Below are 26,360 nucleotides of genomic sequence, written 5' to 3' on the forward strand. Positions count from 1 at the left end.
CTTATAGTGCGGAAAATACGGTAATATTAAAGAGGACAAAATAAACAGGAACAATACAGGACAGGAAATACCAACAGAATATTATGCATTCAAATCTCCACCGCGGTGAACGAGTCCCACGGGTCCAAGAGACGCCAAACCGGAAATTCTGATGAACGGAATAGAATTTATCGTCGAATGAAACGCGCGACGCGATTAAAAAGTACTGTGCTAATGGTGCTAGAACATCTAGAAGATATAAGACTACAAATTAAGAAAGGGGTGTCTTGAAAACACAAAATAAAATCCAAGCATTTTTAAAGATTTTAAGCACCCGTACGAACCCTGAGCATTAGACAATAGTACCATCCAGCGGGTCACATATCACACACGGGGCCACGTGGTAGGGAAAAAACTCTCACAGGGGGCCTGGACTAGTAGATGGAAATTAAGAGGGAGAAGAAGAGAAAGAGAGAGAGAGGGAGAAGGAAAGAGGAACAAAGGGAGAGAAAAGGGAATGGAGAGAAAGAGAGAGGGGGAAAGACAAATAGAGGAAAAAAGAGATAAAAGTAAGAAGAAAAAGAGAGGGACAAAAAAATAAAGAGAGAAGGAAATAAAGAAGGAAAGTGAAATAAAGAGCAGGAGAGAGCAAGAGAAAGGGAGAAATAAAGATAGAAATGGGAAGAGAGAGAAAGACAGAGAGAAAAAAAGAGAAAGAGATAAAAGTAAGAAGAAAAAGAGAGAGACAAAGAAATAAAGAGAGAAAGGGAGAAAGAGATAAAAGTAAGAAGAAAAAGAGAGAGACAAAGAAATAAAGAGAGAAAGGGAGGAAGAAAAATAGTAACAGGAAGAGAGAGAAAGACAAAGAGAAAGAGAGAAACAGAGGGATAAAAGTAAGAAGAAAAAGAGAGACAAAGAAATAAAGAGAGATAAATAAATAAAGAAGGAAAGTGAAATAAAGAGGAGGAGAGAGCAAGCGAAAGGGAGGAAGAAAGATAGAAACAGGAAGAGAGAGAAAGAGAGAGAAAATAAGAAAAAGAGAGACAAAGAAATAAAAAGATAGAAATAAAGAAGGAAAGTGAAATAAAGAGAGGGAGAGAGCTAGATAAAGGGAGGAAATATAGAAACAGGAAGAGAGAGAGAGACAAGGAGAGAGAAAAAGAAAGAGAAAGTAAGAGGAGGAAAAATAAAAGAGGAAAGAGAAAAAAGAGAGACAAAGAGAGAAATAAAGAGAAGGCTAGGGAGAGATAGAGAAGGGGAGACAGAGAAAGAGAAAAAGACAGACAGAAAAAGAAAGAAGAGGGAGAGAGGGACACATAGAGACAGTGCGCTTCTCTACGTTGTCTCACAGGCAGAATCAGTCCGGACCTCATATTCGACACCCCTCCTTCAAAATAATGAGTCAAGGGTAATGGTATGAAATAAGAATATTGAATAAAAATAAATCCAGCTACCGGATTTCCTGTGCGGAGTTTGTATGTTCCCTGGCATTTCCTTCCATGCATTTCAGGTGGATTGGCCGGTCCAAATTGTCCCTAGGTGTGAATGAGCGAGCGAGTTGTCTGTCCCTGTGTGCCCTGCGATTGGCTGGCAACCGGTTCAGGGTGTCCCCTGCCCACTGCCCGATGATTGCTGGGATGGGCTCCAGCACCCCCGCGACCCTACTGAGGATAAGCGGTGCAGCTGATGAGATGAGATGAGTAGAAATAATGAACTAGGAGGAGGGGGCGGGACTTTTGCGGCTTTTTGACTTGGCGGAGGTAATGAGGACGGACTTGCTGGCGACGGACTTAATCAAATGATGAAGTCACGGAGGCCTTTGGACCTGCTCTCAGACTCCAAGACTCCCTGCTCTCAGACTTGAAGGCATCGGAAGTGGATCGGGGATTTTATTGGCCCTGGCGTCAAACCTATCCGGTCATAAATCATCATTTACAAAGTCTTCGTGACTTTGTGTTACTGACAAAAAATCTAGGAAGGTCGCCTGATCCATGAATTGCATCCGAGGGGCGTCACTAACCTTTTCCAAGTTGAGAGCTACTTTTTTATGTTACTGATCAGTGCGAGATAGGCAAACTACGGCCTGCGGGCCACACGCGGATCCTCAGGCTTTTCTGTCCGGTGTTATGCCGAGATTTGCATCCCCTAGCTACCGTAAATTCCAGACTATAGAGCTCACCTGATTATAAGCCGCACCCACCACATTTTAAGAGGAAAACCGATTGTGTACTTACACAAGCCGCACCTGTATATAAGCCGCATCCGCCCACATTAAAAAAATGTAACACAAACACAAGATGAACCCAAACCCGACTAAGTCCCGCGATTGAAACTGAATGGCCTTCATAAAAGTACACAGTCCAAAAATCGCAGCCGGCAAAATGAACGGAAAATAATACCGGTACTTAAGGTTTGATGCAGACCTGCAGAGTCCGGGTCCCGTTGAAAGTAACCCTGGGAAAAAAGTGTATATTTCCAAAGGTAAGGGTGGGAAGAATATATATCCACTATTGTCCGCTGCGTCCACAAACACGTCTCACCTTTACTCCACTTCCCGTCAGCCCGCGTTTTCCCCGCCCCTTCTTTCTCATTTGCTCGTGCAAATCATATCAGAGTAAGATTCTAAAATAAATACAAAAATATACAGTTGCAAATACATATTATACATGGTTACACATATTTACAAAGAAAGACACCAAGAGTTTTCAAAGCTTTGATAATAATAACTTTCATCCCAAACGGTGCCTGTGACAGGGCAGTTAATGGTAGCAACACGCTAGCAACACGCTCGCAACACAGTAAAGGGGTCTGTTAAAAAAACATACCGTACTTGTAAAAATCACGGTAAACCGTCCTCATATTCCTCCTTAGAACTGAAGCCGTCAAAGTCGTCTTCCTCAGTGTCGGAAAGAAACTTCGTCATATAGTCCCACGCTCCCTTATTCCAAAACACGCTGGCAACACGCTCGCTCCTTCTTTATCGGACTGCTCAATTGCTTTTAGCTTGAAAGCTGCGTCATGTGCCTTTCTTTTTGCATTTTGCATGATAAGAGTATGTTTAGGCTGCTTTAATTTATGCACAAGCTAAGAAGTTGCAGTCTTCCTCTGCGCATATATTCCACCGGTCTAAATCTTACCTTTTGTACTCGAGCGCCGCTGGCGGCCGTTAGAAAAATGACATAAATTGGCTGTATCACTGAATAAGCCGCAGAGTTGAACGTTTGGGAAAAAAGTAGCGGCTTATAGTCCGGAATTTACGGTACTATAACCACTTTTACCTCGTTTTATCTCACTTTCATATCACTTTTCGGGAATGTATTGGCGAACATACAACCAAAACCACTTCGTCTTGCATTTGTTAGGAATGTAATACAACTTAAACCATTCCGTCTTTGTATTTGTTGTGAATGTAATCGAACGGTAATGCACACCGTATATAAATCACTTTTGAGCAGGTAACGTGTTTATTTCGCCTTTTTCGACTCGAATCGCTCGTATTGAAACTGTTATGCACACTACCATAAAGCTTATTTCAGCATAATAAGTTTTATGGTAGAGTGCATAACAGTTCTGAAAGTGATTTATATTCGGTATGCAGTACCGTTCGATTACACTCAAAATGTTAAGGTTTTGAGTTTTGACTTGCCCTCCTATAGGTTTTAGATCAGGGGATGGTTTAATAGTAGTCTGTGGTCTGCACAACCATTTGAGACTTATATATACAAATAAAAATGGACTTGAATTAAGAGAATAGAATGAGAATCTGGTTATGTATTGAACAAATGTATGTACTCATGTTTTCATTGATTTCTTTTACAGGAAATGCAACAAACTAAATTCCATTTTATGGGTTTTATAAAGCGAATAAGCAAAAAAAATGTGCATTTTTAAGCTAGCTATTTGGCTAACTTCTTCATTGCTAGTTATCTTCCTACCTTTCTAACTACCTCAGATTTTAATCTATTTTTGCTAGTTATAAAGGTACATTTTGGCTTCTTTTCTAACTAGCTCCTTATTTTTTATTTTATTTTGATTTTTAGCTTTCTATCTGGCTATTAAGTTGACTTTTTACTCTTCTAGCTAGCTAACTATCTCCCTTTTTTAACCAGATTTCATTTCAGCTAACTATCAAGCTACCTTTTTAGCTATTTAGCAAGCTTTCTAGCTAACTCTTTTTTAAATTTTTGGTATGCTATCAGGCTAACATTTTAGATTTGTTTTGCTAGTTATCAAGGTCAATTTTGCCCTCCTCTCTAGCTATCTATCTAGTTTTTTGTTTTGTTTAGCTTTCTATCTGGCTAATTACTTTTTCAGCTAACTATCAAGCTACGTTTTTAGCTATTTAGCAAGCCATCTAGCTTAGTTGCTATTTTAAAAACTGGGTGCCCTTCGCGCCAATTAGAAACAAGTAGTTTTCGGTTTGATAATGGTTGGAGACCCCTGCATTAGACAACACAGTGCCATCTAGTGTTCAAATATTACACACCGGGGCTTTAATAATGAAGCAGGGTTTTTAAAAGTCCAATGTCTCTCCTTAATTAAATTAATTAAATCATTAAATTTAGTGCATAAAAACAACAACCCACATATTATGTTGCTACATACTACAGTAGTACTAGAAAAATATTCCTACAGTAATACTAAAACACAAAAATACGATCACAGAAACATAAAAAACATAGAATTGAAGTAATACTACAAAAACAAAAGAAATAGAAATACTTTTTACTCTTCTAGCTAGCTAACTATCTCCCTTTTTTAACCAGATTTCATTTCAGCTAACTATCAAGCTACCTTTTTAGCTATTTAGCAAGCTATCTAGCTAACTCTTTTTAAAAAAATTTGTATGCTATCAGGCTAACATTTTAGATTTGTTTTGCTAGTTATCAAGGTCAATTTTGCCCTCCTCTCTAGCTATCTATCTAGTTTTTTGTTTTGTTTAGCTTTCTATCTGACTACCGTAAATTCCGGACTATAAGCCGCTACTTTTTCCCCAAACTTTAAACCCTGCGGCTTATTCAGTAGAGGTAAGAGGTAAGATTTAGACTGCAACTTTTTAGCTTGTGCACAATTGAAATTAGTGTAGACATATCTTCATCATGCAAATTGCAAAAAGAAAGGCACATGACGCAACATTGAAGTCAAATGCAATCGGGCAGTCCGATACAGAAGGACACAGAGCTATCGCGTGCAATCTTTAATTTGCGAGCGTGATGCTAGCGTGTTTTTAAATAGGGGGGCGTGGGACGACATCTTCATGACATAGTCTCTTTCCCAGATTTAAGGAAGACGACTTTGATGATGTCAGCTAAGGAGGAAGATGAGAACGGCTAACCGTGCTCACTACAAGGACGGCATGTTTCTTTAACAGAGCTGTTTGCTGTGTTGCGAGCGTGTTCCTAGTAGCATTTTGCTACCCTTCACAGGCACGGTTTGGGATGAAAGTTATAATATTATTATTAAAGCTTTGAAAACTCTCTCGGTGTACCGTCTTTCTTTGTAAATATGTGTAACCATGTATAATATGTATTTGCAACTGTATATTTTTGTAATGTATTTATTTTAGAAACTTATTCTGATATGTTTTGTACGAGCAAATGAGAAAGAAGGGGCGGGGCAAACGCGGGCTGACGGGAAGTGGAGTAAAGGTGAGACGTGTTTTTGGAGGCAGCGGACAATAGTGTATATATATTTTTCCCACCCTTACCTTTGGAAATATACACTTTTTTCCTTGGATTACTTTCAAAGGGCACCAGGACTCTGCAGGTCTGCATTAAATGTTAAGTAGTTAAGTACAGGTATCATTTTCCGTTCATTTTGAAGGCTGTGTTTTTTGGACTGTATCGGGTATGGGTTAATTTCATGTTTGTATTGCGTTATTTTCAATGTGGGCGCATGTGGGCATGCGGCTAATATACAGGTGCAGCTTGTGTATGTACAAAATCGGTTTTCCCCCGAATTTGGTGGGTGCGGCTTATAATCAGGTGCGCTCTATATCCTGGAATTTACGGTAATTACTTTTTCAGCTAACTATCAAGCTACGTTTTTAGCTATTTAGCAAGCCATCTAGCTTAGTTGCTATTTTGAAAACCGGGTGCCCTTTGCGCCAATTAGAAACAAGAAGTTTTCGGTTTGATAATGGTTGGAGACCCCTGGATTAGACAACACAGTGCCATCTAGTGTTCAAATATTACACACCGGGGCTTTAATAATGACGCGGGGTTTTTAAAAGTCCAACGTCTCTCCTTAGAGTTTGAGCACTCTTGCTCCAACTCTTGTTCTTCTACATTAAAGTTATGCTTTAGGGCAATGACAGTTTTAGTCAGGGTCATCAACATCATTACCCGTCTTCACTCCCTCATAAAGCGAGATTATTTCTCTCCGGCGTCCACGTTTGTGACCTTTCTTGGCAAATTTATTTGAACAGTCGGACACAGGTGATTTCTCTCTTGCTGTCGTGTTGCTTAGCAACTCCACGAGGAGCAGCAGCACACCTCGCTGTCGGCATCAAAGAGTTAAAGCCCCAGTGTGCATTGTATAGCGACTCCTAGTGGTGTAAAAATACTTGGTTTAAATAAAACAGTATTGATTAAAATAATAAGCAAAAATGCACGGAATTTCTCGTAAATATGATTTTAAAGAGGTTTGGACCAGGGGTCGGCAACCTATGGCTCACGAGCCATAAATGGCTATTTTTATGAGTACAAATGATAAATGGTCTGCATTTACGTAGCGCTTTTCAAGTCACTGAGGACCCCCCCAAAGCGTTTTACAACGTGCTTCACACTTACCCATTCACACACACTCACACACCGGTAGCAGCCTCAGCCATGCAAAGCAACTACCTGCTTATCTCACTGATGAGACTCTTATTGATAAAAACACAGAAAAACTGTAATCAGCCAGTAACGGCAGCCAAGCACACAGAGCAATTTGATTGGGTAAACGGTAGGGGTGGGCGGAGCAATGCACACAGCGCACTTCTGTCTGCCCAGCGCTGTCTGCACCAAAGTTAAAGAGGACAGTATCGTTGTTTGCAGTATTTTGTAACATTTTTACAAAAGAACTCTGCTTGCACCTTGTTTTAAAACCATTATTAATGAAAAAAATGAAGGTCAAAACAAGTCTTAATAATCCTAAGTGATATATATTTATATATGTATGTATATGTTGTATTGAGATGATGTGATATTCCCCCCAAAATGGTTTATTTGATGTTTCATTCCATTTGAGCTGGGCACAGCAAACAATTTGTTTGCCATTGTGAACAAAAGAGGAAGCGCTTATTAAACGAAAGTCAGCGGTGTTTTTTTTTAAACTGAAACGCAACAAGCTTGCTCGGTATCATTATGGACGGGCGCCAGTCCAAAGAGACGCCGACAATGGCTTTGATGCCGTGAAAATGAAAACTTCAAAAGGATTACGCAAGAAAGGTTGCAGAAAAGAAAGTCATCGAGGTCTGGAAACTTTCAAGCACGGCGTCCGCGCCACGCGAAAATGGAGTACATGCCTTCGTTCGTTATCAGGGGTCGGCAACCTATGACACGCGTGCCAGCATTGGTACACGAGGTGTTAACCAGTGGCATGCGAGCACGGCAAAATAATCGTGATTTTTTTTTTCAAAAATGCGCATTTTTACCTAAAATTTAGACATTTTGAGTTGCGCGCCGTGTTATTTAGAGGCTTTACGTTAGCTGCTTCGTGTGTCAGTGTGTGTTTGCGCGGCGCCTCGCAGAGAAAAGCTCCGTGTTTTAACCCAGCCAACGAAACACACGCACGCGATAAATGAAAGAATCATGACGGCTCCTCAAGCGAAAACATCTCGTTCTTTCCAGCCAGCGTGGACAGACGAATGAGGCTTTGTGCAAAAAATGACCGTGCTGTTTTGTGCATTAAGCCTCAAGAGCGTTGTACCTCGCACGGCAAGTGTTAAACGTCATTACGAGACGAAACATGAATTTAAGGCGTAGACATTAAAACGCGCTGTGTCCAAGGTATGGCAAACAAAAACAGACCCTGAAAACCTTTGTCTGCTTTGCTGCTGTTATTTCAAGTTTTGATATATTCTGCAACAAGATATCATTGATGAATGGTATGGTAGCTGTCCATAGCACTTGTTTTTTTATTATAGTTCATTGTTAATGAAGAATGGTTGATTCTGGTTGATTCTTGTGGTAAAAAGTTAAACTTATGGATGGCTACAGGCCTTTCCACTTGTTATTCATATTCCTTTTTTAGTTGATTGATTAACATGAATAGTGGAAGATAAATTGGTCAGTTATACCAGTGTTTTTCAACCAGTGTGCCGGGGCACACTAGTGTGCCCTGAGACCTTGTCTCGCGTGCCGCTGGAATTTGCCAAATTTTATCTTTTCAAAAGATCAGGCCATTATTCAGTATTTTTGCTATCTTCAAACAAGGAACTGTAATAGGCATCCATATCAGTAGGTGGCAGCAGATTTTTATATACTAATTATCTGCTCATGAGATCGCACAGTACATTTAATAACTTAATTTATTTAGCAAAACGGTTTAAGATTGCACTGTAAAAAATAAAAACATAAAGCACATCATTCTTTTTTATTTTAAGTATTATTTTCTTCTTTTTATATACTAAGTATCTGCTTTTGAGGTAGTACAGTGAAATATTTGACATGAAATGTGAAATGAAATTACCTGCATTTATATAGCGCTTTTTCAAGTCAAGACTTCCCAAAGCGCTTTACATTGTGCTTCACATTTCCCAATAGCGGCCGTGCAGCCATGCAAGGCGCTAACCTGCTTATTGGGGGTATTGGGGGTTCAGTGTCTTACCCAAGGACACTTCGACATGTAACACGGAGGAGCCGGGATTCGAACTGCGATCTCTTGATCCCAAGGCGAGCGCTCTACCCCCTGAGCCACTGCCGCCCCATAACTTCATTTTCAAACATTTTCGACGGACATGTGCCTCGGAACCTTTTTATAAATAAAAGCAATCCGGAGATGGAATAAGAGCTTGCTCTGTCCACTCCACGCATCTGCCCGGCATTAGAGTACTTCCGGGAGCGGTGCATTCGCAATGATCGCAGCAAGGCTTTGAGGTTAGGACCTTAGCTCGGCCTTTTGGCTGAGAGTAAGTGTCCCGGCTCCTAGGCTTTGTAGCGTATTATGAACTGACCGATAACGGATAATGGATAAGTAATAAAGAAAATATAACCTTGGTTCAAAAAAGGTAGAACAACACTGAGTTTTACGATTAAAATGTATATCCATGTTGCATATTTGGACTGGTGTAAAATGACAGCTCTGTTGGATATTAAAAAAAAATGTGCGAGTCATTAATCGTGGTGTGGCACACTCATTTACAAGGAAATTTGAAAGTGGCACTCCACACCCAAAAGGTTGCTGATCCCTGGTTTATATCTTCTTTTTTGTTTAGAGATTATTAATGACAGGCAACCTCTCCTGCGGAGTTATTTAAACAAATCCACTAAATGTGGCGTACAAAGGAAACACAGAAATAATCATCAACTCTAAAGTTGGCGCACGTGAGGGAATGGCCTCTCTATGCCTATAAAAGGCCGGGGGAATGCCCTTGATAAATCCGCTCCCTCTGAAGTCTCCTGTGTACCACATCCTCTGGCAGTGCCAGATGTCTACTCGTAATGCAAGTGGCAGTACCGAGGTTTTGGTCTAAGGCAATACTAAAGTAAAAGAAATGTATGGTTATTGTAGAGGTGGTCATGCATGAGGAGGAGCAATATAAGATCAAGGCGTTCAGTCAGGCGCAACAAAGGCAAAGGATAAGCTGGGAAGCAGTGATCAACAGGACCATCAAGTGATCCGAAGTGGAAGATGCGTCAAACATTAGGACCATGTACAACACCTCAACTAAGTCCAAGCAATCTGAGGCAGTGGTATGTAGTAGGGAAAATGAAGAGGGCAATCAGGAACCTGGTAGAAGAGGTGGAAAGCGTGAGCTTCTGGCTGTGGCTGAGAAGGAGGGACCGGTCGGGGGGGGAAAGATGGGTCCTAGGTGTGGCTAAAGGGGGCGGCAGGGAGAAATCCCTGAAGTTGTTCCGCCAACATGACATGTTCCGGGATTAATTGAGGAAAACATCAATGAAAAGTGGCCCTCTGGCTGACGACCCTGTAGTTACCCCTCCCATTTGGCACCGGCCGAGGTGTGTCAGGCAAAAATGCCATGCTGCCAGGACCAGAACGGAGACAGGACCCACTCGCGTAATGTTTCTCACAGTTTAATTGGGAAGAAGGGAAAGGAGTGCACACACGATCCGGAGAGTGGTTTGCTCAGACGCGGAAGTGGGACTTCTGTGGCAAGCGATGGCGGTGTCGGGAATGGCAAAAAACGGGCCAGTAGCCGGAATTGAAGAGCAAAAACGTGGTCAATATCAGAAAATGGGTCGTTATTCGGGACGGAGAACAGACGAGTTCGAGATCAAAACAGGTCGTAATTCGGGACGGGAGAGCAGACGTGGTCTAGCTTGGAACAGAAGCTGGCGCCACACGGCGGGGGCCAATTGGGCGCCCTGGCGACCGTTACACATGCAGGTAGTCCTTATCTGTGCCATAATCAATTCATCAATACTAATAACTCAATAATGAATTTATGATAATGAAATTAATAATAAAAATAGATGTTTTTATGTGTGGTCCTGGGGAAAGACAATGTCGATCACGCCTCCTTGTTTTTTCTAATATACACTTTATATGTGTTATGTGAAAACTAGTATTTGATTTTATTTCGGCAAAAACGTATCGATTTCAGATACTTTCTTTGGGTCTGCCAATGGATCGTATTTTCCTGTTTCTCCAAATTGTGTGCGTACGGTAGAGCTGCTTTGAAAGTCTGCGCATTCTGTTTTTTAATACCAAAATTTTCTTACAAAGAATATAAGCCTGGTTTTGTACGTACATAGATGAATGATTTCCCTGGTGTGAGACAAAAATGTACAGTACTGTAATCCCTCGTTTATCATGGTCAATGGGGACCAGAACCCCTATGATATACAAAAATCTACGAAGTAGCCCCCCCATTTTAACATGCACTCTAACCGCCCCAGCTCTAGGCAATTTTCAACCAGGGATCATGGATCACCACCACAAAGGTGGTCTTCATTTTAGGTAGGAAGAGCCGCCATGAATAACAAATTTGCCCTGCTCTGAGCAATAGTCGACAGGGGATAATGGACCGTGGCTGAAAAGGTGCATTTCATTTTAGGCAGGCTGAAATGTCACGCTTCAGCAGCCTGAACTTCAGTTTTGCATTTAGTTTTAGGCAGGCCAGAAGAACATGCCTCTCGACTTAAGGGCCTCCTGCAGGTCTTTGCCGGCAGCAATATGAGATTGGAGATACTGGATCATCGCTGCATGAGTAAAGTTCCCTTTCTGGTGGCCAGAACAAAAAAGCGATCAGCCGTCCGCGCTGGCAGCAATCTACGATCAGAGATAATAGGTCGCAGAATATTTTTCAAGCCCCAAGTCAAGTCAAGTCACATTTCTTTATATAGCCCTTAATCACAGAAATGTCTCTAAGGACTGCACAGGATTACAATGTCACAATGACCTGATCTTAAACCAACATGCGGGCTAGGAACAACTCAAAACCTCAGCGTGAGGCAAAAGAGAAACCTTGAGAAGGGACCTCACAAGTGGTATCCCCCTTTCAGGATGACCAGGGTGAATTACATTGTCCCAGTGGACTGAAGCCGCCAATCTTTTTGTCAAAGTAGTAGCAACAACTCAGTTGTGTCCTCTACTTCTCCATAATGTTCTTGAGGCACGGGAGAACTTGGCCAAGAATGTTGCAAGGCTCAGGATGTGTAAGCACTGCCGACATTACTTATTAGAAAGAAGTAGTGGAACAACATGGTTGTGGCTCCTCTATAGAATATACCTTTATTGTCATTGTTACAAAATGGGTTAACACATTGTGACAACGAAATTGGGCATGACACTCCAGTTTTACACATTCACAGTGAGGTATGAGCCAAGAAGATAAAGGAACAGAGAAGATAAGGTTATAAAACAAGGGGGATAAGGCTATAGTTATAATTTACATGGTATTTACACAAGAAATGTCGGCATGTGGGATGTTACATACAGTGTTGTCGTGATACCGTTGGTATCGTAAGGGTTGTGCAATATTGCACCCTGCAATGTGTTTGAGGCACCAGAGAACTTGGCCAAGATGAGTCGTATGCCTTGGGATGAGTAATTGCTGCCCACACTACTAAAAATGTATGTTCTTAGTTAGAATATATTTTGATGTTTGATAAAAGTGGTAGGAAAACTTGGTTGTAGCACCTCTATACCCATACCTGTCGCGCTCCAGGGCTCCATCCCCTTACAAAATGTTGTATTTTCCCTTACAAAATACAAAATAATCTTACACCGTATTTTTTTTGCAGACGTGTTTATTTATGTAGTTTAACATGTTATATTGTACATGTGTTTCCTTATATCATATATATTGTTAATTAACATGTTGTTGTGAGATACTGAGTTGCTCGACATGAATGAGGCTTATGATAAAAAAGGTTAAAAAATGAAGTAGCTTGGACGTTCACTGTAGAAGGAAAAAATACATGCAAATATAATGAAGTAGAATAACACATTTTCTTATTCAAATCATGAATTTATTTTCTGCATTAATTTTATGTTGATAATATTCCTGATTAAAGGGATAACCACAAACCTGTCTTTTTTCATTTTCTCCTTTGATACTTCCTTTTTTTCTTAACTTATTTATACAACATAATCATTCATAATAGGATGCATCAAAGCAAGTGAGCCGTTGGAGAGCCGGCTCTCTTTAATGAGTTGAGCCGAAAAAGCCGGTTCTCTAAAAAGAGACGGACTTCCTTTCACTACACAACTACCACATGGATGCAATGGGAAATCCCCAGGCGGCAGACGCAGCAATGGAAAAAAATACAGTACTAGTAACTAGGGATGCAGGATGATTATCCGTCTGATGATATTGGCCAAAAATGACATAGTCAATAGTCGGTTAAATCCATGCTGTAATAATCAATCAGTCGAGACTAAGTGTTAAAAAAATTATGCTACCCTCTCAGTAGCATCAAACCGCTCGCTTTGTTTGCAACGGAAAAAACAATACCGAGATAGAGGCTACCGCGGCGAACTCGTTTGACTTGATTTGCCGTTTGGTGATAGTCGTTGTATACCGGAATGGTCCTCATAATTGACAAATTTGCGTTTTTCCGTACAGATTTCCTTGTACGTGGTACACGTCTTAAAATGCATAATAAATGTACTTTGTGCGGCAAAAACGTACAGGTTAACAGGAATGTATACCTCCCTGTAATGTGTTCGAAGCACCAGGGATATTAGCCAAGATGAGTCGCTTGCCTCAGGATGAGTAAGGGCTGCCAACACTACTAAAAATGTATTTTCATTGTTTGAATATATTTACATTTTTGTGGTAGCACAACTTGGTCGTGTTCCCTCTATACCGCTTCATAAAGTGCACAAAACACCAGAGAGGTTGTCTATAATCAGTCGCATAACAAAGTGCAATTCTAAACTGTGTCTAACATAAATATAATTTCCCCCCACATATTGCCTGACGATGTTTTTAAAACTCTCATCGGTTGCTAACGCTTGACTTTACCTCTCTTTTTCCATCAGCACCGCAGAAAATTGACCCAGATAAGAATTTTGTCCAACCTTTCGCCGCAATAACTTTTCTCCGCGCAAGAGTGATTCGCAATCTGTGTGGCGAAAACCTAGGAAAAAAAGCAGCCTTCGCACAACACCGCATCCTGATGCATCCGTTTAACGCGTAGTAAGAGAGGACGACGTGTTTTCGAGTTTAGTTTTAATTTTGCCAGCAGAAAAAAAATATTGACTTTGGCTCAAGATGTTTTGGGCAAATATCAAAATATTGTTTTTCTGATTCTACTACAAAAAACAAGTTGATATATAGTGAAGATATAGTATGTTAAACAGAGGTACAGTGGAACCTCGGTTTTCGAACGCCTCTCAGTTCGGACAAATCGGAGTCCGACCAAAAATTTTGAGAAATTTTTGCTTCGCTTTTAGGTCCAAAAAATCGGAGTTCGAACGCCGGTACGCTAGGGTGCGATGCTGAACGGCGTACGGGTGTTTTAGCCCCTAATTATGCCTCCGAAGAAGGTCGGTGCAAGCAGGACAGGTGAAAAAAGAGTTATTTGTAAAACTATTGCCTTTAAGAAAGACATAATAGCTAAATATGAAAGAGGTGTTCGAATTTCCGATCTTGCTAGTGAATACAGCATGGCTAAATCTACCATCAGTACGATAGTAAAGAATAAGGAGGCTGTGAAATAGAGTGATGCGGCTAAGAAAGTTAGCGCTATAAGCAAGCAACTGCCGCAAGTTTTGGAAGAGGTTGAAAAACTTTTGAGGATTTTTCTCTCCCTACCGTCCACCACAAAGGTAAGAAATCCTATTCATAATCCTTTTTTTATTTTTAAACGTTCATGTTAGCGTACGTACGATTAGCCTGGGTTAGCTTCATGTTTACGTTCATGGTAAACATTCAGGGTGTTGGAACGGATTAAAACGATTTTACATTACTTTTAATGGGAAAAACGATTTTCGGTGATCGAACAAATCGGTTTTCGAACAGGGTTCTGGAACGGATTATGGTCGAGAACCGAGGTTCCACTGTATATAATAACTATAAGTGAAAAATACACTGAAAAAAACACTCCTTAAAATAAAGGTACTGTAATTAGAATAAACACTGCTTTGGTGGCTCACGCTGCAGCAGGACTGAGTGCTTTGGTAGTGGAGTTTGATAGTGTGTAAGAGAAGGAAGCCTAAGGCGAAGGGAGGCTTTGAATAATAGACGCTGTCCCTTTAAACCTATAGCAGGAGCCTCCAACTGCCATACTGCGGGCAACAATAGGTCCCCGGGCAGCGAGTTCGAGACCCCAGTTTAAGTTTTTTTTTTAAACTAGTAAATAAGGAAAATCATCCTTAACATGGGCAAAATCGTCCACGAAGGTAGCTTTTTTTTAGTGCAGAATGCATACCTGTCAACCTGTACGTTTTTGCCGTACAAAGTACGTTTATTATGAATTTTAAGACGTGTACGACGTACAAGGAAATCTGTAGGGAAAAACGCAAATTTATCGATGATGGGTACCATTCGGTATACACCGACTATCACCAAACGGCAAATCAATCAAATCAAACGAGTTCGCCGCGGTAGCCTCTATCTCGGTATTGTTTTTTTCGTTGCAAACGAAGCGAGCGTTTTGATGTAGTGAACCGGCTTTTTTAGAGAACCGGCTTTTGCGGCTCAACTCATCAAAGAGAGCCGGCTCTCCAACGGCTCACCCGCTTTGATGCATTATATTACAAATGATTATGTTGTATAAAGAAGTTAGGAAAAGAAGGAAGTATAAAAGGAGAGAACGAAAAAGGACAGCTTTGTGGTTATCCCTTTAATCAGTATATTACCAACAATAATTTGATGCAGAAAATGAATTCATAATTTGAATAACTTAATTAAATTTGCATGAGTTTTTTCCTTCGACAGTGAACGTCCAAGCGACTTCATTTTTAACCTATTTTATAATAAACCTCATTCATGTCGAGCAACTTAGTATCTCACAACAAAATGTTAATGAACAATATATAAGATTTAACGAAACACATGTACAATATAACATGTTAAACTACATAAATAATAAAAATATGGTGTAAGATTATTTTGTATTTTTTTAAGGAAAATATGACAGTTTGTAAGGGCATGGAGCTCTGGAGCTTGACAGGTATGAGAATGTAATATGTGGCCACTTTTTTCCCGCGGATCCCTTTTTAGTTGTGACCCGCTTGATGAGCGCATATTGCTTAAGCCAGCAGTGGCCTCCCGCGGTGCGTTCAAGAGCAAGATAAGACGCCACAAAAAAAGCGTCTGGCGGCGTGTGATGTGAGCGCCTACACGGGCTGGGCCGGTTAAAAGGGTTACTTACGCTTCTGGAGAGGAGACGGCAAGAAGGAGGAAAGGAAGGCGTTCCTTCCCAAGGTATGTTTGCTCTCCTCTGTCGGGAAATGAGCATCACACGGCGATGTGGCGGGGTCACGCCCGGAATCGGGAGAGATGCTGTTCTTTGCTGGAAACGGTGATGAGAAAATAGAGGACACACAAACAGAAGCATGATAGTTATTTTCAGAAACAAAAATAGATAAGGAGAGATTTGGGTCTATTAGTTCACATGCTGTGTTTTTAGATCTAATATATTTGTACGTGTTTTTATATTATTTTTAATTATTGGTTATTTTTATTTAATTTTGTATTTTTTTAAATTTGATTTTTTTTAATTTTTTTTCGCACAATTTTGCTTTTAATTATGTATTTCCTTTTTATTGTTTTTCATTATATTTGTAATGTTTTTCTAATTCTTGTATTTATTATTTGCATTTTTAACTTTGGAATTTTTTCTTCTTTGGTTTTTCCTTTTTCTCATAAAATAGTTACACGTTTTTTATTTTATACTCATTTATTATTTTTATTATGCTTTTCTCTTTATAATTCTTATATTTCATCTCACTATTTGTGCCTTTTTTCATTCTGAAAAAATGTAAACAATTACAGTGACCATTTGAAAATCATTCTTAATATGCAATTGTTTTCTATTATTTTTCATTTTGTAATGCTTTTTTAATTTGACTTTTATTTGTTTTGTATTTGTTTTGTTTTTTTTATGCTTTCTTCTTTTTTGATTTTTTTTTGGTGCGCACTTTATCAAATATTTTTTTTCTATCATTTTTAATTTTTATGAAACATTTAGTATTTGTTTTTTTATTAAACATTTGTTTTATTTTTACTTTGTTTTTTATGCTTTTTATTTTTATTTAAAAATGTTTTGGGAGCCAAATTATTTTTACATTTACATTTTTTTCTTATAATTAATTCACATTTAATTTAATAAATTCGTTTTTATTGTTTGAATTAAAAAAATATATATAAATATTTTAAAATGTAAATGTACTCCATTTATACTACAACAATCCCTTTGGTGTACCAAAGTGCTTGACAGTAATAAGAGAAAAGCAATAAGTACCCCCCCTCAAAAAAAGTAAATAAAAACAATAAAAGACAATAATTTTCAACAATTCAGTGACCAATTTCCTCTTTTTTTATTGTATACATAGGCAGCACAGCGGCACAGTGATTAGCGTGTGTGCACCACGGTTTTGAAGTCATAAGATCGAACCTTCCTGTGTGGAGTTTGCATTTTCTCCCCGTGCTTGCGTGGGTTTCCTCCCACATTAATTGGCCGGTCCAAATTGTCCCTAGGTGTGAATGAGCGAGCGAATTGTCTGTCCCTGTGTGTCCTGAGACTGGCTGGCAACTAGTTAATAGGTTCCCCTGCCCACTGCCCAAAGATAGCTGGGATGGGCTCCACCACCCCCGCGACCCTACTGAAGATAAGCAGTGCTTATAATTGAGGGATATATATATATATATATATATATATATACATAGTTTTTAAGGTTTATGCCTTTTTTCTAATGCATTTCCCTAATTTTCAATGTCTGTGTATCGTTGGCATGGAGACAAGGCCCGGTCGAGACACACTGACACAACCAGATCTCCTCAAAAAAAAAAAGCATTTTTCTTGCCTTATTTTCACAAGCATTATCTGATTTCCGGCGCTTGAATGCAATGACGAGGGTTGTTTTGTCTTGTTGTGAATCCTCCAAATCAATGGGTGAGAGGTTCAAGGTCAACCAAGCAAGGTCAAACTGGAAGAAGATGAAAACAGAAACGCAGTTAGCGATCCATTTCAAAAAACGGATGCCAGATGTTAACATGGCTAGAGGGCATTTTTCATTTGTTTCCTATTTTCGCGATTAATAATGCATGAACTTTGACGATAAAACGCGAGCGTGTCGGGGGGTGTAGCGGTGATGTGATGAATATATTCGCCCCGGTGGGTTAATTGATTATTCAAAAGTCTTCTAATTAGCATTGTCTGCTATGAAACGACAGCAACCTTTGAAAGCACTTCTGTAAGGATTTCACTCAACGTTCCGTGATCTTGTTTGTAACGAGGACTCCGTCGAATACTGTTTCGTAAGTGAGCGGCGGCTTCCCTCCGCGTTCGGTTCCTTCGCGTTCTGCTTCATCGAGCCCGCTATCATAACGGCAGCGCTGACCCAATAAAGCAATATAACATGGAAAAATAAGCCATAAGTCAGAACGGGGCGACGGGGGCGACGCCTGGCCTTGCCTCCTGGCGACTCCGCTTGGCTTCACGGCCGTTTTAATGACTTCGTAAGCGCTACGAAAATGCATAGTGGGGAAGGAAGGAGGTCGTTGGAGAGAAGAAGGAAGAGAGGAGGGAGAGTGAGGGTGGAAAGAGTGAAGTAAGTAAGAGAGGGAGGACGGACAGACAGATGAATGTCAAGTCAAGTCATGTTTATTTGTATAGCCCTTAATCACAAAGAGTCTCAAAGGGAAGGAAATAGGCAGACAGAGGGGAGTAGGGTGGATAATGGAAGGATGTAAATGAGAATGGAACTAAGGTAGGAAAGAACAAATGAAGAAAGAAGCAAATGGGTAAACAAGTAAAGGAGTAAAAGAGTGAAGGAAGAAAGGAAGTAAGGTAAAACAGAAGGAAGGAAGCAAGACAACACATGAAGGAGTGAAGGAAGGAAAGAGTGAAGGAAGGAAGGATGGAAAGAGTAAAGGTAGGAGGGATGGAAAATTGAAGGAGGGAAGGAAGGATTGAAGGAGTGAGGACGGACAAAGTGGAGGAAGGAAGGAGTGGAGGAAGGAAGAAATGAAGGATGACCAAAAGATGAGATCAAGGTACAAAGGAGGAAAGGAACTGAGGAACCAACCTTTTAAGGATGGAAGGGATGATTGAAGAACGCTTGAAGGGAGGAAGGAAGTAAAAAAAGAAGGAAGGACTGAAGGAAGAACTGTAGGAGGAAGCAGGGAACGAAGGAAGGAAGAATGGAAAGATTGAAGGAGGGAATGAAGGAAGGAAGGTCTGAGCAAAAAAGGAAATCAAGGAACAAAGGATAGAAAGGAATGAAGGAAACAACATTTAAAGGATGAAAGGAACGCTTGAGGGAAGCAAGGAAGCAATAAAGGAAGGAGAGAAGGAAGAAAGGAAATAATTTGGAAAGGAAGGAAGGAAGATGGGAAGGAATAAAAAAGAAGTAATAAAGGAAGGAAGCAACAATGGAAGGGAGAAGCAAGGAAAGAAGAAAGCAAGGAGAGAAGAAAACAAGGAAGAAGGAAAGAATGTTAGAACAATGGAAGGAACTTTTGAATTAAAGAACGAACGATTGAAAGAAGGAATGAACCAAAGAAGGAACAAAAGACTAATGGATTCTTTGAAGTAAAAATGTAAGTAATGGTGGAACGATTTTATCAATGGAAGAAATAAAATAAAAATGAAGTAACATTAAAGCTAGGAATGATCGATTCAAGGAAGTAACGATTCAAGGAACAAAGGAAGGAAGGAAGAAATTATTTAAGTAATGATTGATTTAAGGAAGAAATCAAGGATGAAACATTTAGACTAAATCCACACAACAAAGGATATTTTGGCATTTGATTTGGTCCACAGTTCTGAGGTCATGGGTTCAAAACCTGTGTGGAGTTTGCATGTTTTCCCCGCGCACTCCGGTTTCCTCCCACTTTCCAAAAACGTGCATAAAAGGTTAATTGGCCGGTCCGAATTGTCCCTAGGTGTGAACGAGCAGGTGAATTCAGTACAGGGTGTCCCCTGCCCACTGCCCGAAGATAGCTGGGATGGGCTCCAGCACCCTCGCGGCCCTACTGAGGATAAGCGGTGCAATTAATTAATGGATGATTGGGCTAAAACAAGGCAATATTCCATATTTATTTTGAGATTTAAGAATTTTCGGAAACATATTTGTTCCCAAAATTCAACAACAAAAAGACGTCTACAACTCGTGTTTGAAAAATACATACCGTAAATTCCGGACTATAAGCTGCTACTTTTTTCCCTAACTTTCAACCCTGCGGCTTATTCAGTGATGCGGCCAATTGATGTCATTTTTCTAATGGCCGCCAGCAGCACTCGAGTGTTGCTGACTGCCCTGTCAAAGCTATATTATTACTATTATTAATAAAGCTTTGAAAACTCTCTCAGTGTAGCGTCTTTCTTTGTAAATATGTGTAACCCATGTATAATATGTATTTGCAACTGTATATTTTTGTAATGTATTTATTTGTATTTATTTTAGACACTTATTCTGATATGTTTTGCACGGATGAACGAAAAATGAGGGGCGGAACAAACGCGGGGTGGCGAGTTTAAGTGGGGACTGCTAAAGGTGAGGGACAGACAAGGAAAGAAGAGGGGGTAAAAAGTTGGTTAAAGAAAAAAAGAGTTGCGTGAATAAATGTGTTCATCTGATATATTTTTCCCACCCTTACCTTTGGAAATATACACTTTTTTCTTGGGTTACTTTCAACAAAACGTGGACTCTGCAGGTCTGCATCAAACCTTAAGTACCGGTATCATTTTCCGTTCATTTTGCCGGCTGTGATTTTTGGACTGTGGACTTTAATGAAGGATATTTAGTTTCAATCGCGGGGCTTGAAGTCGGGTTTGGGTCAATTTTGTGTCTGTGTTACATGTGTAAATGTGGGTGCATGCGGCTTATATACAGGTGCGGCTTGTGTATGTACAAAATCGGTTTTCCTCTTAAAATGTGGTGGGTGCGGCTTATAATCAGGTGCGTTCTATAGTCTGGAATTTACGGTAAAAGGTTTTTTGTGAACAGCAAACTTTCCCTACACTTTGTTTCGAATTCGGTAATGTGTACCTGGCACAAACATTCTAATTAATAAAGCCGTTACAAATTAAATCTGGCATTCGCGTTGACATTTCTGTGGCTCCACTGTTTATGAATCAATGCAAAAGCGACGGCCGCTGAAATTTACAACAGGTTTAAAGGGCATGGGAATTACAAGTTGCAGCTTCCCACTTTGTAATTGTATTAATTGTGCTCGTTATTCATGCCGGCACCGCGGCCCTCCGGAGTGTTTTCGTGGCGTCGGCACAAAAGATGGCATTAGGCAGGCGCCAACGTCCAAGTGAGTGGAGGAAAAACAGAGAACGGAGAAATAATACCCGTAATGATGGACTTTGAAATGTCGAGATGCGTTTTTAAAGTGACAACGTGTAATAATTCAACACTCGAGGTCGGAGATTAAGCGTATGCATTCCAAGAATACAAACTAGGGAAGCCAGAAGAAGACCACAATATTTGGAGTTGGTCAAAGCTGGTGTAAGCGGCTAGTAGGAGAAGCACCAGTAAAAGATCGACTTTCTCAGCCGTCACATAATTCAGGAACATGAGTCGCTGGAGAAGGAAACAGTGGAAAAATGGAAGATAACACGCACCAGATGCCTGACTCACCAAACTAGGCAAAGTTTGCTTGGCATGTTCAGCTGTTGAAAGTGGGAAACACTGAAGAAGCAAGCTTTAATCACACACTGAGGAGCTAATGATAAAAACAATGGCTAACAGTGAGCCATAGCTAGCAACAGCCAAGTGGCTAACATGAATGGCTAGAGAAGAAAACTATAAGGAAAGAGGCCTGAATCACGGACCTCTCCACTATTTCCTTGCATTACCAAAAGGTTGACATTGAAAGATGAAGCAGACGCTGCCAAGAAAAACAATAGCAGCCAGCAGAGAGCCAAATCTTGTATTCAAGTGCTAACATGAGTGGCTAGAGAAGGAAACAGTGGAAACATGGAAGAGAACACGCACCAGATGCCTGACTCACCGAACTAGGCAATGTTTGCTTGGCATGTTCAGCTGTTGAGGGTGAGTGACACTGAATAAGAAGCAAGCTTTAATCACACACTGAGGAGCTAATGATAAAAATCGTGGCTAACGGTGAGCCATAGCTAGCGACGCTAACAGCAAAGTGGTTAACATGAATGTCTAGAGAAGAAAAGAGGCCTGAATCACAGAACTCTGCAATATTTCCTTGCACAACCTAAAGGTTGACACAAAGATGAAGCAGACACTGCAAAGAATAACAATAGCGGCCAGCAGTGAGCCAAATCCTGCATTCAAGTGGCTAGAGAAGGAAACAATGGAAAAAGTGGGGATGCCTGAATCATTTAACTCAGTGATATTCTCTTGCACTACTCTGCAATATTTCCTTGCATGACCGGCTGTGGATTGTAGGATGACACAAAAACTACTACGAATAACAATAGCGGCTAGTGGCGAGCGACAACCTCCAGTCAAGTGGCTAACATGAGTGACTAGAGAATGAAACTAGTGAAAAAAGTGGGGCTGCATGAATGATGGGACAGCTGTGTGTAGTAAGTGGCTGTTATATGATAAAAGCATCACCGGTACAAACTAACTTAGCAAAATGGGTTTTCAGGCGTCCGTAGTAACAAGATGGCAGCCAAACGTGATCTACTTCGAGTTGTTTGATGTAATTACAAATTTTCGAAACAACTTTTCTTTCATAAAAATCATGTTTATGAGACAGTACATGTATCTAAATCAATATTTTTTTGAAAAAAGAATGACATAAGTTGACACCACTAGAGGTCGCCGAATAAACACATTAAGTTTTTCAGGCAAAGGTGTCAAGCTTGAGATGCTCAAGAGAAAAATAAAGCTGCAATCTTCAATAAAGAAGATTTATTGACGATTTCACCCACAATTTAACTGTTAGCTGTATTTTTCTCGATCTTTCCCTCTTTCTCGTTTTCTTGCTTTCCTCTGTCTCCATTTCTATCTCTTTTATTCTCTCTTTTCTTCTCTTTTTCTTTTTTTTAAATATGTCTTTTTTCCTCCTTTTCTCTCTGTCTTTTTTCTCCCTTTTTTCATTCTCTCTCTCTTTCTCTCTCATTGTCTCTTTATTTTCTTCTCTCTTCTCTGTTCCTCCATCTATATGTCTTTCTCTCTCTGTGTCTATTTTTTTCCTTTCTCTTTCTTTCTTTGTATTGCTTTCTCTCTCTTTCTCTCTCCCTTTTTTTTCATTCTCTCTCTAATTGTCTCTTTTTTCCTTCTCTTTTCTCTGTTCCTCCTTCTATATGTCTTTCTTTCTCTCTCTCTGTCTCTTTCTTTTCCTTCTCTTTTTTCCTTTCTCTTTCTTGATATTCGCTTTCCCTCTCTTTCTCTGTCTCATTTTGTTTTTTTCTCTCTCCTCTTTTTCTTTCCATCTCTTTTCTCTATATTTTTCTTTCTTTCATGGTTTCATTTTTTTCTCATTTATTCCTCCCCCTCTCTCTAATTGTCTTTCTTTTTTTTCTCTCTTTAATCCACTGGTCCCCCCCACTTTCTGTCCCCGAGGTCATGAAGATGTGCTCTTGCTCATATACTCGAGGTCGCCCCCATCTGTCAGGTCGGGGTCTCCGAGCCTCCTTGAGGAGTTTCTGTCATTCCCAATTGATTTGCACTCAAATCTTCAGCCCCTCGCACCAAATCACCATGCAGGTCGTACAATGTGTGGAGAACTGTGGTGAGGGTACGTTTCCCTTGTCTTATGTCATCAAGAGAGTGGGGGGGTTTCAGGGAAACAGAGCAGAATGAAGAGTGGGGCAGACAGTCCGAAGCCTCTCCTGGATGCTAAGCGACCCAGATGGCCTGCGTGTCGTGCAGGGCGCCAACCGGATCTCAGAGACCAGAGCGAGATGCCGTCTCAACTGGGCAGGGTTGGGTAGGGTTACTTTAACTGGATTACTTTCAATGACTTTTGGATTACTCCAATACCAAATATGCTAATAAAAGACTAAATAAACTGAATATGAATAAAATGATGACTCACAACACGTGGTAAGCTTTCTCTCCTGGCTTTCATTTTCTTTTATGTGCTCCTTCCTTTCTTCTTTATTTTTTCCCTTTGGCTGTTTGTTCCCTTCCTTCTCCCTCTCTTCTTTTTTTCTTTTATAATTAAATTCTTTCTTTCATTTTTTCCCTTTTTTACTTCCATCCTTCTTTTTTGTAATTGTTTTTCTGTTCCTTAGTTCCTTCTTTTATTTTGTTTCTTCATACCTTTGTTTATTCTTTCCTTCCCTCCCCATTTTGATTATTTTCTTCCTTCCTTCCTTCTATTGATTCATTTAACGTTTGTTTTTACTTTCCTTACTTTCTTCTTTGATTTCTGTTTTCCCCTTTGTTCCTTATATTATTTTTACTTTGTCCTTTCCCTCTTTGTCCTTTCCCTGTTTTTTTTCTCTGTGCCTTCCTACCATCTTTCTTTTCTTTTTCCTTTGTTGTTTCATTTTTTTCTTTGTTCCTTCCTTTCTTCCGCTTCCATTTTCTGTTATGTGTTCCTTCCTTTCTTCTTTTTTTCCCTTTGGTTGTTTGTTCCCTTCATCCTTCCTTTCTTCTTTTTTTCTTTTATACTTGAAATCTTTTTTTCATGTTTTCCCTTTTTTAATCTCCTTTTTTACTTCCATCCTTCTTTTTTTGTAATTGTTTTTCTGTTCCTTAGTTCCTTCTTTTATTTTGTTTCTTCATACCTTTGTTTATTCTTACCTTCCCTCCCCTTTTTGATTATTTTCTTCCATCCTTCCTTCTTTTGATTCATTTGTTTGTTTTACTTTCCTTACTTTCTTCTTTGATTTCTGTTTTGCCCTTTGTTCCTTGTATTATTTTTTTTCTTTTCCCCTTCCCTCTTTTTTTTTCTCTGTGTCTTCCTACCATCTTTCTTTTCTTTTTCCTTTGTTGTTTCATTTTTTCTTTGTTCCTTCCTTTCTTCTGCTTCTATTTTCTTTTATGTGTTCCTTCCTTTCTTCTTTTTTTCCCTTTGGTTGTTTGTTCCCTTCTTCCTCCCTTTCTTCTTTTTTTATACTTACATTCTTTCTTTCATTTTTTCCCTTTTTTAATCTCCTTTTTTACTTCCATCCTTCTTTTTTGTAATTGTTTTTCTGTTCCTTAGTTCCTTCTTTTATTTTGTTTCTTCATACCTTTGTTTATTATTTCCTTCCCTCCCCATTTTGATTATTTTCTTCCTTCCTTCCTTCTTTTGATTCGTTTGTTTTCACTTTCCTTACTTTCTTCTTTGATTTCTGTTTTTTCCTTCCTTCGTTCCTTATATTATTTTTCCATCTCTCTTTCGTTTCTTTTTCCTTTGTGCCTTCTTTCCTTCCTGGCCACCTCCAACATCTTCACATTCGTGGCCACCTCGATCCTCTACATTTTGAACTCGGTCTTATCCCAGCTGTTACCAGTTCTTGTGAGACAAGAAGCAAATCACGCTTCAATGGAAACACCTACAAATGCGTCTTCTCTCTCTTGGAACTGGAGATATGGTAACTCCTCAAATCAAAGCCCTTCAAACGTATGCCGCCCTCTTCCCGATTGAGCTCCCAGCTGGAAAGGCGCGCATGGGAATGAAAGAGAAATCGACTCCTTTGCATCCGAGGCTCTCTTCAGCTGCGCCGTTTTCCGTCAATAACGGTTAGGGAATCGGCGTCTTTGCGGCGGTTTGAAATGAAAAGCCTCTTTCCGTACGAAGATCCCACTTGCGATGGAGGATCTACCTCGCTCCTTTCTCTTGCAAAGGAGAACACTTTTTTTTTTGCACAAGGAGAATGCGAGTCTCATTTCCCCTCTGGCCCCAGGTGTTTACTGGGACCGTTAATTCCCATCTGCATACACACGAAGGCACGAAGGCACGCTCGCCGCCTCCTACTTTTGTCCCACTCGTGTTTTTCCTCTCGGTTGATGATGATATGCTGGCGCCCGGAGCGCCGCCACCACAGCGCACGGTTGACTTTGATTTGACTGCGACGGAGATGAATTCTTCTGCGGAACAAAAACGAGGTTGCTTGATAAGAGTGAAATGAGCAAGCTTGAAATGTTTTAACACAGTCAGACTTGCCAAATTTGTCAATCCAAACTGCAGGGATCATCCACCTATCCAAGTTTTGCGCCGCTTATCTACAGTAGGGTCGCGGGGGTGCCGAAGCCCATCCCAGTCATATTCGGCAAGGGACACCCTCAACTGGTTGCCAGCCAGTCACTCGATCATTCACACTGAAGGATTTTATACATTTGACTATAAAGGATTTTATACGATTGAATACAAGTTACATTTATTGAGTGCAATGAAGAGTAGGCTATAGTTCAATGACAGATCACGCCGTTCCAAATGCAGAATATTTTGACTAAGAAATTTTGATTTTTGATGACTGACGGAGGATGGCAGGCGATGTTTTGAGAACAAGGCCCTGATGACGTAGAAACGCTCGGTGTTGTTTTTGAGTTTTCCAGACATCGCGACGTCCAGGTTGGGCTTCATTGGCACGCCCATGGGAGGAGTCGGCACACCATCTTGCGGAAAGGCGTGGGCCGAGAGAAAATAGCTAGAGGACTTCAGAGAAGGC

The 26,360-nt window shown here is 40.2% G+C and overlaps 1 long non-coding RNA gene across 1 annotated transcript; it reads right to left on the reverse strand.

Moving 5' to 3' along the window:
* Positions 1 to 17,657: 17,657 nt before the first annotated feature.
* On the reverse strand, positions 17,658 to 25,997 carry LOC148360577 (uncharacterized). The gene is made up of 3 exons (XR_015851076.1): positions 25,856 to 25,997; positions 25,667 to 25,779; positions 17,658 to 17,748 (listed from the first exon to the last, which is right to left on the reverse strand). It is a non-coding gene; the product is annotated as an uncharacterized LOC148360577 (long non-coding RNA).
* Positions 25,998 to 26,360: the final 363 nt, after the last annotated feature.

This window comes from Urocampus carinirostris, chromosome 8, assembly GCF_059441175.1.
Source record: "Urocampus carinirostris isolate Australia breed hairy pipefish chromosome 8, RoL_Ucar_1.0, whole genome shotgun sequence".
NCBI classification, from domain to species: Eukaryota; Metazoa; Chordata; class Actinopteri; order Syngnathiformes; family Syngnathidae; genus Urocampus; species Urocampus carinirostris.